This window comes from Eurosta solidaginis, chromosome 4, assembly GCF_040869045.1.
Source record: "Eurosta solidaginis isolate ZX-2024a chromosome 4, ASM4086904v1, whole genome shotgun sequence".
NCBI classification, from domain to species: Eukaryota; Metazoa; Arthropoda; class Insecta; order Diptera; family Tephritidae; genus Eurosta; species Eurosta solidaginis.
In genome coordinates, this window is record NC_090322.1 from 22,594,792 (window position 1) to 22,607,464 (window position 12,673).

Here is a 12,673-nt window from a genome sequence, read left to right on the forward strand (position 1 = left end):
GTATATCTCGTACCTTTGTTGCAACGGCGATAGCTTCATTTTCGGTGTCGAAGCTGTCAACAAAATCATCCCCATAATGAAAATTTAATATAGCTTTTACTGCACGGGCTGCGTATGGATCTTCAACATTATATTCAAGCGCATTTCGCGTCTTTACGTATTGTGCCGCGCAAGGCGAGCAAGCAGCTCCGAATGTCATCACACAGATCTCATACACATCTGGCGAATTTTTGTTCTCACCATCTCTCCATAAGAAACGCTGGGCACTTCTGTCTTCTGGACGTATCAGCACTTGGTGAAACATTTCTTTGATATCACCGCACACGCCCACGGCACGTTCACGAAAATGGAAAAGAATTGACGGTAAAGATTTGTATTCCTGCGGGCCTTTGAGCAAATGGCGATTTAGGGATACACCATTGACTTCCGCAGCAGCGTCAAAAACTATTCGTATCTTGTTTGGTTTATTCGCGTTCACCACTGTAAAGTGTGGTAAGTACCAGGTTCGAGGCGTTATCGAAGCGGCAGCGAGTGTTGTCAGCTTACGGGCATACCCTTTCTCGACGTATGAGGATATCATAAGTTTATATGCCGAAGCAAAACTTTCGTCCCGACTCATGCGTTTTTAACGCTTTCCAGTCTCTTCAGCGCCATATTGTAACTGTTTGGCATATAAACTTCGTCTTTCCTCCATATTAGTCCGGTTTGAAACCTTCCATCGACGCGGCTGGTTGTAGATTCTAATATGGCTTTTGCTCGAACATCGTCTTTACATTCAACGGGCGTGGCAGCGCGTACGCCAAAACTTTCAATTTCAAAAAATTTAGCAACCATGTTGTGCAGTGTATCATCAGCGCTTCTATCTACATGTAAACATATGGACGGCTCAGGCACCCTTCGAAATGGATCTATCTGCGCAGCTATGGCAGGTTGTCTGAAAAATTTTCTACTTACTATTCCAAAAACAAAATACAATTTTTCAAATTTAGAAAAATTAAAAAATAACAATAATTATCATTAGAAAAAAATTATTGTTCTGGCCTTGAGCGCGAATCCAACCTGAATCATTTATCAATAGGCCGATAAAAACAAAAACAATTGTTAATAAACCATGAGCACTTGGAATGTCAAACAAAGTAATTGACAATAAACAAAAAATCCAGCATTATCAGTGATTTGCACCAGATGGCGCAACACTGAATAAATATAGTTGGTAAAAAGGAATAGAAGTAGCAAATTTGCCAGTCAAACAAACCACCGCTGTATAGCTAAATGGTTAGCGCAGCATGCCTAAAGCGTACTGATGATGTAGGCTTAGCACCCTTCGAAATGGATCTATCTGCGCAGCTATGGCAGGTTGTCTGAAAAATTTTCTATTTACTATTCCAAAAACAAAATACAATTTTTCAAATTTAGAAAAATTAAAAAATAACAATAATTATCATTAGAAAAAAATTATTGTTCTGGCCTTGAGCTCGAATCGAACCTGAATCATTTATCAATAGGCCGATAAAAACAAAAACAATTGTTAATAAACCATGAGCACTTGGAATGTCAAACAAAGTAATTGACAATAAACAAAAAATCCAGCATTATCAGTGATTTGCACCAGATGGCGCAACACTGAATAAATATAGTTGGTAAAAAGGAATAGAAGTAGCAAATTTGCCAGTCAAACAAACCACCGCTGTATAGCTAAATGGTTAGCGCAGCATGCCTAAAGCGTACTGATGATGAAGGCTTAGCACCCTTCGAAATGGATCTATCTACGCAGCTATGGCAGGTTGTCTGAAAAATTTTCTACTTACTATTCCAAAAACAAAATACAATTTTTCAAATTTAGAAAAATTAAAAAATAACAATAATTATCATTAGAAAAAAATTATTGTTCTGGCCTTGAGCTCGAATCGAACCTGAATCATTTATCAATAGGCCGATAAAAACAAAAACAATTGTTAATAAACCATGAGCACTTGGAATGTCAAACAAAGTAATTGACAATAAACAAAAAATCCAGCATTATCAGTGATTTGCACCAGATGGCGCAACACTGAATAAATATAGTTGGTAAAAAGGAATAGAAGTAGCAAATTTGCCAGTCAAAACAAACCACCGCTGTATAGCTAAATTGTTAGCGCAGCATGCCTAAAGCGTACTGATGATGAAGGCTTAGCACCCTTCGAAATGGATCTATCTGCGCAGCTATGGCAGGTTGTCTGAAAAATTTTCTACTTACTATTCCAAAAACAAAATACAATTTTTCAAATTTAGAAAAATTAAAAAATAACAATAATTATCATTAGAAAAAAATTATTGTTCTGGCCTTGAGCTCGAATCGAACCTGGAACAGAATTAGTTTTGAACGTGATTGGGTTGGTATATTGGTAATTCAGGCGAGGACTCCTCTTTTTTGGAGTACGTAAAATTGGTTTAATTTAACACGACTTCCCAATAAGACCAAATGTATGGCGTTGTGTAGTTTGAAGAAACAAATTCGACCGAAAACTTCAGCAAAATTTATGCAAACTTGTTAAGATCCAAAGCGAGATAAACTTGGCGAATCCAAAGCAAGCAAAATTGGCAAAGATAGCAAAATAAAGTTGGCAAACTTATACTTTAACAAGCAAAATAAAACTGTAATCGTTGGTCCTTAATTTTGCAAATTTAACGCGTACAATAAAAACCCCGTCTCATTGGATATGCGTTGTGTACGCTGTGCGTTTATTTTGCTGTGTCTTCTCTGGTTGCTGAACAACGATTAATTCGAATTAGTCATGTACAAACAGAGCAAGCTCACAGTGTCAAAAATTGTATATTATATTTTCACATGAATTCAAAGTAACGGGATAGTACATATGTGTATGTTTTTCTGACTTCAATTTTACATTGTGGAAACAAGTAGAATATAATAGAATAAGCGAATTATGTATTTACATAAACGGATATATGAATGTATGAGTCAACTTCAAATGAATTATAAATGTATACGTGCTATGTTCATGTGTGTATAGGTACGTTTGAAACCACATAAAGCGAATGATCGAATATAAGAATGGAAAATGATAGGTCGCAATAGATTATAGAGCGTGTGAGCGTATTGTGGTATAGGGTAGATGAGACGTTCTGCGACCCACTCTGTTCTTTGGCCAATGAACTACTTCGTAGAGCTTGCGCTTGATCAACGATCGGATCAACGAATGAGATGCGCCCGTATCTACAGTCATTACACGTTCCTTTCCATCCACATGTCCTCCGACAGTAAGATTGCTTGACCTTCTTCCAATTTGCGAGATAGAGATTATGGGGCACTCAATTGCGGGAGCCAGCTGTCGCCCCTTGCGGCTGACTCGCTTTAGTTTAACGATTGGGAGGACTTGGAGATTTGCTCATCTCCTTCAGCTCTGCGTTTACGGCCACCCACATTGTTGGACTATTAGGGTTGGTACTGCAATAACGTGCAATGTGCCCAGGCTTACCACACTTAAAACATTTGACGGTACCATCGTTTTTCTGCTGCGTTCCTTTCACGGGATACGGTTTCAGCGAATGTTAACTTTGGGTTTGCGTATATAGCTCGCTCCGTTTCCACGTCCCGTATGCCATTTATAAAGCTCCATTTATAACCCTCTCGGTGAACCCCACGGGTGCGTTCGCATTTGCTAGATGAGCCAATCTTTCAACATCCGAGGCAAACTCCTGCAAAGTCTCGTTAGCTTTTTGGTACCGGTTTTGGAATTCTATATGGTAGATCTGTTTCCTGTGATCGGTTCCGTACCGTCGTTCTACAGCGGCCATCAATGCTTCATAACTGTTACGTTCGTATTCTGGGATGGTCTGTAATATCTCAACAGCTGGTCCTTCTAAAGCCACGAACAATGCAGCAACTTTATCTTCTGCATTCCAGTTGTTCGCTGCTGACGTCTTCTCAAATTGGAGCTTAAATACCTGGAAAGAAACAGAACCATCAAACGTTGGGATTTTACCTTCAGAGTAGACGTTGAAGTGATTGGACGGTTCAATTGTAACTCCTGAATCCGATCTTTCAAAGCATCCATCTCAGCCTCCATTTCATCTTGTATTTCACTAAAAACCTCCAGCTGCGATGAGCATTTTGTTTCCTGTGCCTCCAGCTGCGAGGATATGCGATCCTCTTGTGCTTTCAACTGATGAGTCAACTGAGATGTCATATATGTCTTCTGTTCTTCCAGTTGTTATGCCATATATGTCTTCTGTTCTTCCAGTTGGGATGACATCGACGACATTTCTGAAATACGTGCCTCCTGTGCTTCCATCTTGGATGTTATACGTGTTTCCTGTGATTACATCTTGGATGTTGTACTTTCAGTTATACGTGTTTCCGGTGATTCCATCTTGGATATTATACTTTCAGTTATACATGTTTCCTGGGTTTCCATCTTTGTCGATATCTGTGATAACAAAGCTAATATCGCATTATTCTCGCCGCATGCGACTGGACTCGGACTTCCGTTCTTCTCTTCCATTTTTGTTGTTGTCTCGTCCCCATCAGGATAAAAGACATACTCGTCCACATTAATTCCTTCCGATTCCATAGCGTCTCGTAGCCGTGCTTGAAATTCGGTCTTATTGCTGGTTGTATTCAATCCACGGTTCTCCAACTCCTTTTTCAGTTGCTGGATCCTTAATTCACTTAACTTTGCCATGTCCTTGTTGTATTCAAAATCTTCATAATTTATTCAACAATTCCTCTTCTGACACTAATTGTAACGAATTTAGTGCAATTCCGCTTATTTGCAACCTTCTATTAACGTTCGTATCGCTAAACTGTTGAATAAATAACTCCAATATTAAATAACGCAAAATGGTCTTTATTAGACTACTTTGAAAATACTTCACAATAACATTTATACTCAGTTGCGTGCTTAAATCAAACTGATTCCCACATAGCATATGGAAGATTGATTAAAGTATATATCACCACAATGAGACATTTTCGACTCCTTTTGACGACAATTTTTTTTTGACAATTTTGCGATCAAAAGAAGACTCGAAATCGACTCCCTCTTATGAGTGAAATATGATTTATTGAAAAAGCAACAACAAAATGTAAAGCGATCACAAAAAATGATTAAAATAAGATTCCAAATAGACTCTTAAATGTCTATAGAAAGAATCGCAAAAGCTTTAAAACACACTTAAAAATTATTCCCACAAGACTCATAAATGATGGTAAATATGACTCGAAAAAGACTAAATACTGATTAGGTTAAAAGAGGCTCACCAAGTGTAGTCGCGCGTAGGGTACCATTTTCTCCCGACGAGGGAGTCTTTTCTGATCAGAAAATGAGCGCATATATGCTTATTTTGATCATGCTGGAGACTCGAAAAAGACTCTAATATGATTATTAATTTCAAAAAATGCTGGGTGGGTTGCTGCTTACACAGCTTTCGCTCCTTTTATACTCTCTGCTGTCTCGTTCGCATATTTCTAGCATTTCTTCTTCTAGAATTTACTACTTGATTACCAGCAATAAACTTACCAGCTATAAACTACAGATGCACGTTTATAGCCTCTCGCATAACCATATGCGCGTGTATATGTGAGTAATACTTCTAACGATGATTGCATACTTTTGTGAGTATCTCAGATATATGCATGTGTTTGTGCGTATCTCTCCGCTGCTTGTATGTACATTAGTGTAGACATTATGATTGATTTTTTTATGTACATACAAGTAACTGCTTAGTATCGGCTTAGAGGTGATAGTATCCCTTAGTGTTGCTAATATTCGTCACAATATAATAATAATTAGAGCATGATGAATATGACGAATAAACCAAGAGCGCAATAAATACGCGTAGCATTCGTGATAGTTCTGACGTGCTGAAAAAATAAACATTCGGAGTGTTAAAAAAATGCATACATACATATGTACATGTGCGCAGTACGTAGGTAGATGCATTAGATTGTTGTATAAACAATAAGGGTATAGCGGAAGTGTGCCCCCAGACAGTAACCTATATCGGAGGTTACATATATTTAAAAAACTACTCGATAAACAAACTCTATTCATGTACTTTTCAGGAATGGTTTGCCCTTTGACCTGGAAATATTAAGCAAAATATGCGTTCCGGCAACAAAGCACCATTAGGATACTGGCCCGACCATCTGGGGAACGATTAATATGACTACATTAAACTTTCTAGGCCATCCCGCCCCGCCCTCTACTTCCCTGAGGAACTTGGGGTCGCCAGAGCTAAATATGTGTGTGAAACATTGATATTTGTAACAGGAGTCGGGTTGACAACTGGTTTGGGGACAAAACTCCCTCCGAAATATTAGTAGTCTCGTAAAAAATTGATTTGATATACATTTCAATTTCAACGGAATCGAGAAATCTTTCGCTCCATCGTCAAAACAATAATTTTGATCGACAGGCAAGAAATAGCTTCAAGAGGACATCTTAATTCTGGTCCTATGTCCCTCGAGACTCCTCCCCATAATGATGGTAACTTCAGATCTTTATTAAGATTTCGGATGAATGCTGGTGACCAAACATTGAAGCAACATTTACTTCAAACTGCCACATTGAACAATCGCGTCACATCTTACACGAATCCACAGATTCAGAATGAACTCATCGAAATTTGCGGGCACATAATCCTTGAAAAGATTCTTGCAACGCAAGCGAATGCTGCACTATACTCGCAGATGGTATGCCTGTCGTAAGAGGCGACTAAAATACCAGATTCAAGGGGCTGTGTAGCCTTAACACCTTCAGGTTGCCAGCGCAATATATAGCTTCTCCAAACCCAATTGTCAACCTCACCTATCCGCGGCGAATCCTGTTTCACTAACAGACGAGGCTCTGGCGACCCCAAGCTCCTCATGGAACTTGGGGGTGGGGAGGGAGGGGATGGCCTGAAGGTTTAATGTGGCCACATAAATCGTTCCCGAGATGGTCGGGCTAGCACCTTAATGGTGCTGTGGTACCGGAGCGTACCGGATCTGTATCCGGCAAAGGACCATTACATCGATAACACTCCCCAAAGCCTTCGGGGAGCAACACAACAACAACAACAACATGGGACAACTGACATTAGTGGCGTGGAACAATATTCACTATGTTTCCGTTATACTGAAAAAACTGCAGATGGTATAATTTTTTAGAGAAGAGTTCGTCCCGATCGAAGATTGCACTAGTAGAGGATTTGCTTCGTAATTGATAAACATTTTAAAGAAGCTGAAGATCAACTTGGAGTTTTTGGTTTCTCAAGGATACGACGGTGCAGCTGCAATGAGTGGAGAATGGAATGGTTGTGCTGCTCCAGTGATGGAGAAGTATCCGGCTGCACTTTATGTACATTGCGCAAGCCATTCATTGAATTTGGCGGTTGGTGAAGCGTGCTCCATTTCTCTCATAAGAAACTGTTTTCGGTCCATAAAGCAGATAATTTCTTTCTTCAGACCTTCAGCAAAACGCGAAGCTATTCTCAAGGATGCCGTCGAAACTTTGAATTATCTAAGCGTCGTGGCGCGACCTTGGGCAATGAAGCTGAAATAATTAAAAAGGCTCCTCGTCTAAGCGATTCATCTCCTAACCTCATCTGTACAATCGACCAACGACTGATAAAGTACAATGACTCGTTGTCCAATGAAATAATGGAAGCAGAAAAGCGTATGATGGAGTTTACATGCAGAAAAGTGGAAGATAAATTTGAAGGCCTGAAGAAGGAGTTAAACGAGTTAAGTGGTAGAATTAATCGCATGGAGGGTATGTTTGAGAGGATTGGGCACCTCGAAAATGAAATAGCCACACTAAAACAGAGAGTATGTAAGCAGGAAAACTTTATATCTAAGCAAGAACTCCAAATTGCTGCATTCTACGTCCGAGTTCATGGGATTCCCTTCGAGGAAGGGGAAAACTTACAAAAGATTTTCCACCACCTCTGCTTCACGCTAAACTTACAGACGACACGCTGGTTGCGAACAACGCCCTGGAGGGCCACCGAGGGCTTAACTAACAGCCTCCTGGTAATAAATATTTCTCTTTGCTCTCTTCTAATCTATTCCTTCTCTGTCTTTTTTCCACCTACAACATCACAAAATCTTTAATTATGTTGTTAGCCAAATTCAGTGTAAATCATTCACTTAATTATTTTTATAATGATGGTCTCCGATAGTGAGCCCCCGAGTTCCAAAGACTGTCTATCTACTTTGTTGCGCATAGTCAGCAAAAAAGCCAACGGACTGAAAGTTATTCGTATCAATGCGCAAAGCCTTTATAAAAAGCTTGACGAGTTGAGGTTTCTGTCAGAAGGCTCCGATATTGATGTCATATGTGTTTCAGAAACATGGTTTTCTTCGTTTCATAAAAATGATATGGTGAAGATAAATGGATACCAACTTTTCAGAGTTGATAGAAGTGGTCATGGTGGTGGTGTTGCGATATATGTAAAAAGTAGTATGTCTTGTAAATTGTGTTGTTGTTCTAGTCCAGGTAATCTTGTGGAATATGTGTTTGTTCATATGTTTTCTGAGAATAATAGTAGGCTTCTTATCGGCTGTGCACACAGACCAAATCGACTAGTAGATTTTTCCGCGTTTATTGAATTTCTTCAATCGTTACTAATAGACTATGACACTATTATCATCGCTGGAGATTTTAATAGTAACCTACTGGTGGATGCCACTTTAAAACAAAGCATGGAATCTCTGGGACTTTTTCCCACAAACTGTGCTATACCAACGCATTTCACAAATACTAACTCTTCTCTATTAGATTTATTTTTTGTCAATGATCTTCAAAAAATGATTCACTACACGCAACTATCCGCCTCCTGCTTCTCAAAACACGACCTGATATTCCTAAACTACAACTTCCAAACATCATCTAGGCCAAGTTCCTTCGCGTATCGCGATTACAGAAGTATAGATTATTATTCTTGCTGAGTCCATTGAGCCGGTTGAATGGAGCTTGATTCGTACGTTGACATCGGTTGATGGCCAGACAAAGTTTCTGCAGGATAACATAAATAAGTTATTCGATGATCACGTTCCACTAAAAATAAAAACACCTAAATACAAGAATAGCTCTTGGTCCAATGCTACATTAAAACACCTTATCCACCTTCGTAACCAAGCTACTCACGGTGGAAAAGGTACAAAACAGTCGAAGCGCATAGCTGCTTTAAAACAGTTCGGCTTACTGCAAACAAAGCCATAAGGCTGGCCAAGGCAAATTAAGTATAAGTTTAGTTCTGCTTTGAATACAAAAGAAAAGTGGAAGAAAATCAAACAATTAGGAATTGGTAAGTCCAAAAGTGGCCTGCCTCATCCCCCTGATGTCGACATCACCGAAATAAATAATACTTTTGTAAGACTACCAAACTCAGCCGACAATGTGTGTATTGATAACTACTCCGTGCGTGTTAATGTTGACACTAGCCCTTTCGAGTTTGTTTGTGTCGATAATTGTGATGTTGTCCAAGCCATACTTTCTGTGGTCTAACGCAATGGGGCTTGATGGTATATGTTCATAGTTTTTAAAAGTCATTCTTCCCAAAATCCTTCCCCACATTACTTGGTCAACTCAATTTTGACGACCGGTGTCTTCCCAATATACTGGAAAGCTGCAAAAGTTATTCCAATCCGTAAACAAAATAATGAGTATCGACCAATAGCCATACTCCCTTTCCTCTCTAAGGTCGTTGAACGTATTCTACATGGGCAAATCGTATCATATGTACATGAATACAAGCTCCTGTCAGACAGTCAGTCCGGTTTCAGGTCAAAGCGGAGCTGCACAACGGCACTATTATCTGTGACAGAAGAAATTCGTGAGCGAGTGGATGAAAGTTACATTGCCTTCTTAATACTTCTTGACCACTCTAAAGCTTTTGATTCTGTAGACCACACTCTGCTCTGTAGGAAGCTGGAAAACTTATTCAACTTCTCTGGTCATGCAGTTGCCATTATAAGATCATATCTTGGCGATAGGACTCAAGCAGTATGTATAGACGGTGAAAAGTCTGACTTCCTACATGTCTTAAGAGGCGTCCCTCAAGGCTCTATCCTGGGTCCTCTGTTATTTGTTCTGTATATCAATGACATACCCGATGTCCTTAAGAATTGTAATGTTCATTTCTATGCTGATGATGTGCAGTTGTTTACGTGTTGTCCTCGTGATCAAACTAGCTTGTGCATAAGTAACTTAAACCACGATTTGAATCAAATATTTTCATGGGCTACTATGAATGGCTTATGTATAAACTCGAATAAGTCAAAATGTATTGTTATTCATAGAAGGTCTTTTCCCACTAATGGTTTAGAATAAGTTGTGTTCGACAATTCCGTTATAGAAAACGTAGATACGGCGAAAAACTTAGGTGTAATTTTTAACAAAACATTGACATGGAAAGACCATATTTTTAGAACGGTTGGAAAAGTGTATGGAATGCTTCGTACACTATGGTTAACACAGTATTTCACGCCTTTGCACATAAGACTACTTCTGGCTAAAGCGTACTTAATACCTACGCTACTCCATGGTTGTGTGATTTACTCAAACTGTGACTATCTGTGCAAGAACAAACTAAATGTTGTTTACAACAACATTGCTAGATATGTTTATGGGTTGAAAAGACTTGACCACGTATCACAACATGCTGAAAGGGTGCTAAACATTTCTTTCGAAAATCTTTTAAAAGTCAAAAAAAGCACTGTCCTTCCTCCATAAATTGATACACACGAAGGAACCTGACCATCTATATCGTAAGCTTATTTTTCTGCAATCATCAAGATCGGTGCTTCTTCTTAAGCACATTAGATACCGCACGCTAACCTCTGAGCGCCAATTCTTTGTTACTGCAATACGTCTTTGGAACTCCCTACCTACAAGTCTTCGACTCTTAAGTAATGTTCTGCACTTCAAAAAAGAGCTAACATCATTTTTTAACGATTCTTAAGATAGATCTCAATTTGTTTTTGTTAAAATGTTCATTTCTAAGTCCTTTTCCTTTCTCTGTGTCTTCTTTCTTTATTTGTTAAATACTCTTCGATCTATAACCAGCCAAAGGTTATCATCACTACTGCTGTCTTTTAATATTTATTAATTACTTTCTTTAGTTTTAAGATTTACATTTACATGCATAAATATTTCACTATTATCCGTTATATTTAATTTAATTTGATTAATCTAATTTATTATTATTATAAATGTTCAATTTTTATAGCTCATGCTATTCATGACTAGCACTGTTAAATAATTTGTCAAAATTGTTGTGCTAGGAACAAATTTTCAAATAAATAAATACATACATACATACATACATACAAAGAAAGAACGTTTGAAGCGATTGTGTGTGATCTGCTTCAAAGAAATTTGTGTTCCCATTTATTTCAGTTTAGAAAATATTCATGGCTGTGGAAACGCTGAAAGTTCTAGAAAAGCTTTCTGTTATCTACACACTTTGAGGACTGGAGGATTGTATTTAACGAATTTTTTTCTTTGGCTCAACCATTAACTTCTTACCTTCAAGGGAAAAGTGTTGATCTTTCTTCAGCGGCTGATGATCTGGCTGTTTTGTTGAAAGAAATTAGGGAAAAGGCTAAGCCAAAGTTCAAAGAAATGTTTATTGATGCTAAAGAATTAGCTGAAACTATCGCAGAGAAGATTTGAAGTTCCTAGGATAGTGAGTCATCAAAAAAAATCGAGAAAACTACGAAAACAGCTCAGAAAAAGAATATTTTCGCAAATTAATATTCATCCCTTTCATTGATCACTTCAGCCCCCAGCGGGTAAGGGGGTCAGAACATAACCGCGGTAGGTATGCCTGTCGTAAGAGGCGACTAAAATACCAGGTTCAAGGGGTGTGTAGCGCAACCCTTCAGGTTGCCAGCGCAATATATAGCTTCTCCAAACCCAATTGTCAACCTCACCTATCCGCGGCGAATCCTGTTTCACTAATAGACGAGGCTCTGGTGACCCCAAGCTCCTCATGGAACTTGGGGGGTGGGGAGGGAGGGGATGGCCTGAAGGTTTAATGTGGCCACATAAATCGTTCCCGAGATGGTCGGGCTAGCACCTTAATGGTGCTGTGGTACCGGAGCGTACCGGAACTGTATCCGGCAAAGGACGATCACATGGATAACACTCCCCAAAGCCTTCGGGGAGCAACCTTATCGCTACAACAACAACAACAACAACATTGATCACTTCATATATTCAGTGTCTAATAGATTCATCAAGCATAAAAACAAATTGTCCATTACTGAAAATGCCATTCCCGATAAATTGGTCAGAAAAGTAGGGGAAAAGGTCTCTGAAGCTGTCGAAATAATAATGGATCAGTGGCCAGCACTTACTGGAACAGCGGTATCTATGGTGAAAAATGAAGTCCTGCTATGGAGACAACATTGGGTTGGAGCAGAAGATCGCCTAAAGACATTCATCGACGTATTAAATATTTGTAATGAAGAACTTTTTCCACACGTTTTCAAGTTTTTGAGGATTGGAGCCACGTTAGCTGTAAACATTGCCAGCAGTGAAGGAAGTTTTTTAACATTGAGGCGTTTGAAAAATTGGATAAGGAATTCAACCGGAGAAGATAGGCCGAATGGACTTGCCCTGTTAAGTATCAATAGAAATATTGATATCACAGTGGAAGAAGTCATTGGCCGATTCGCTCAAAA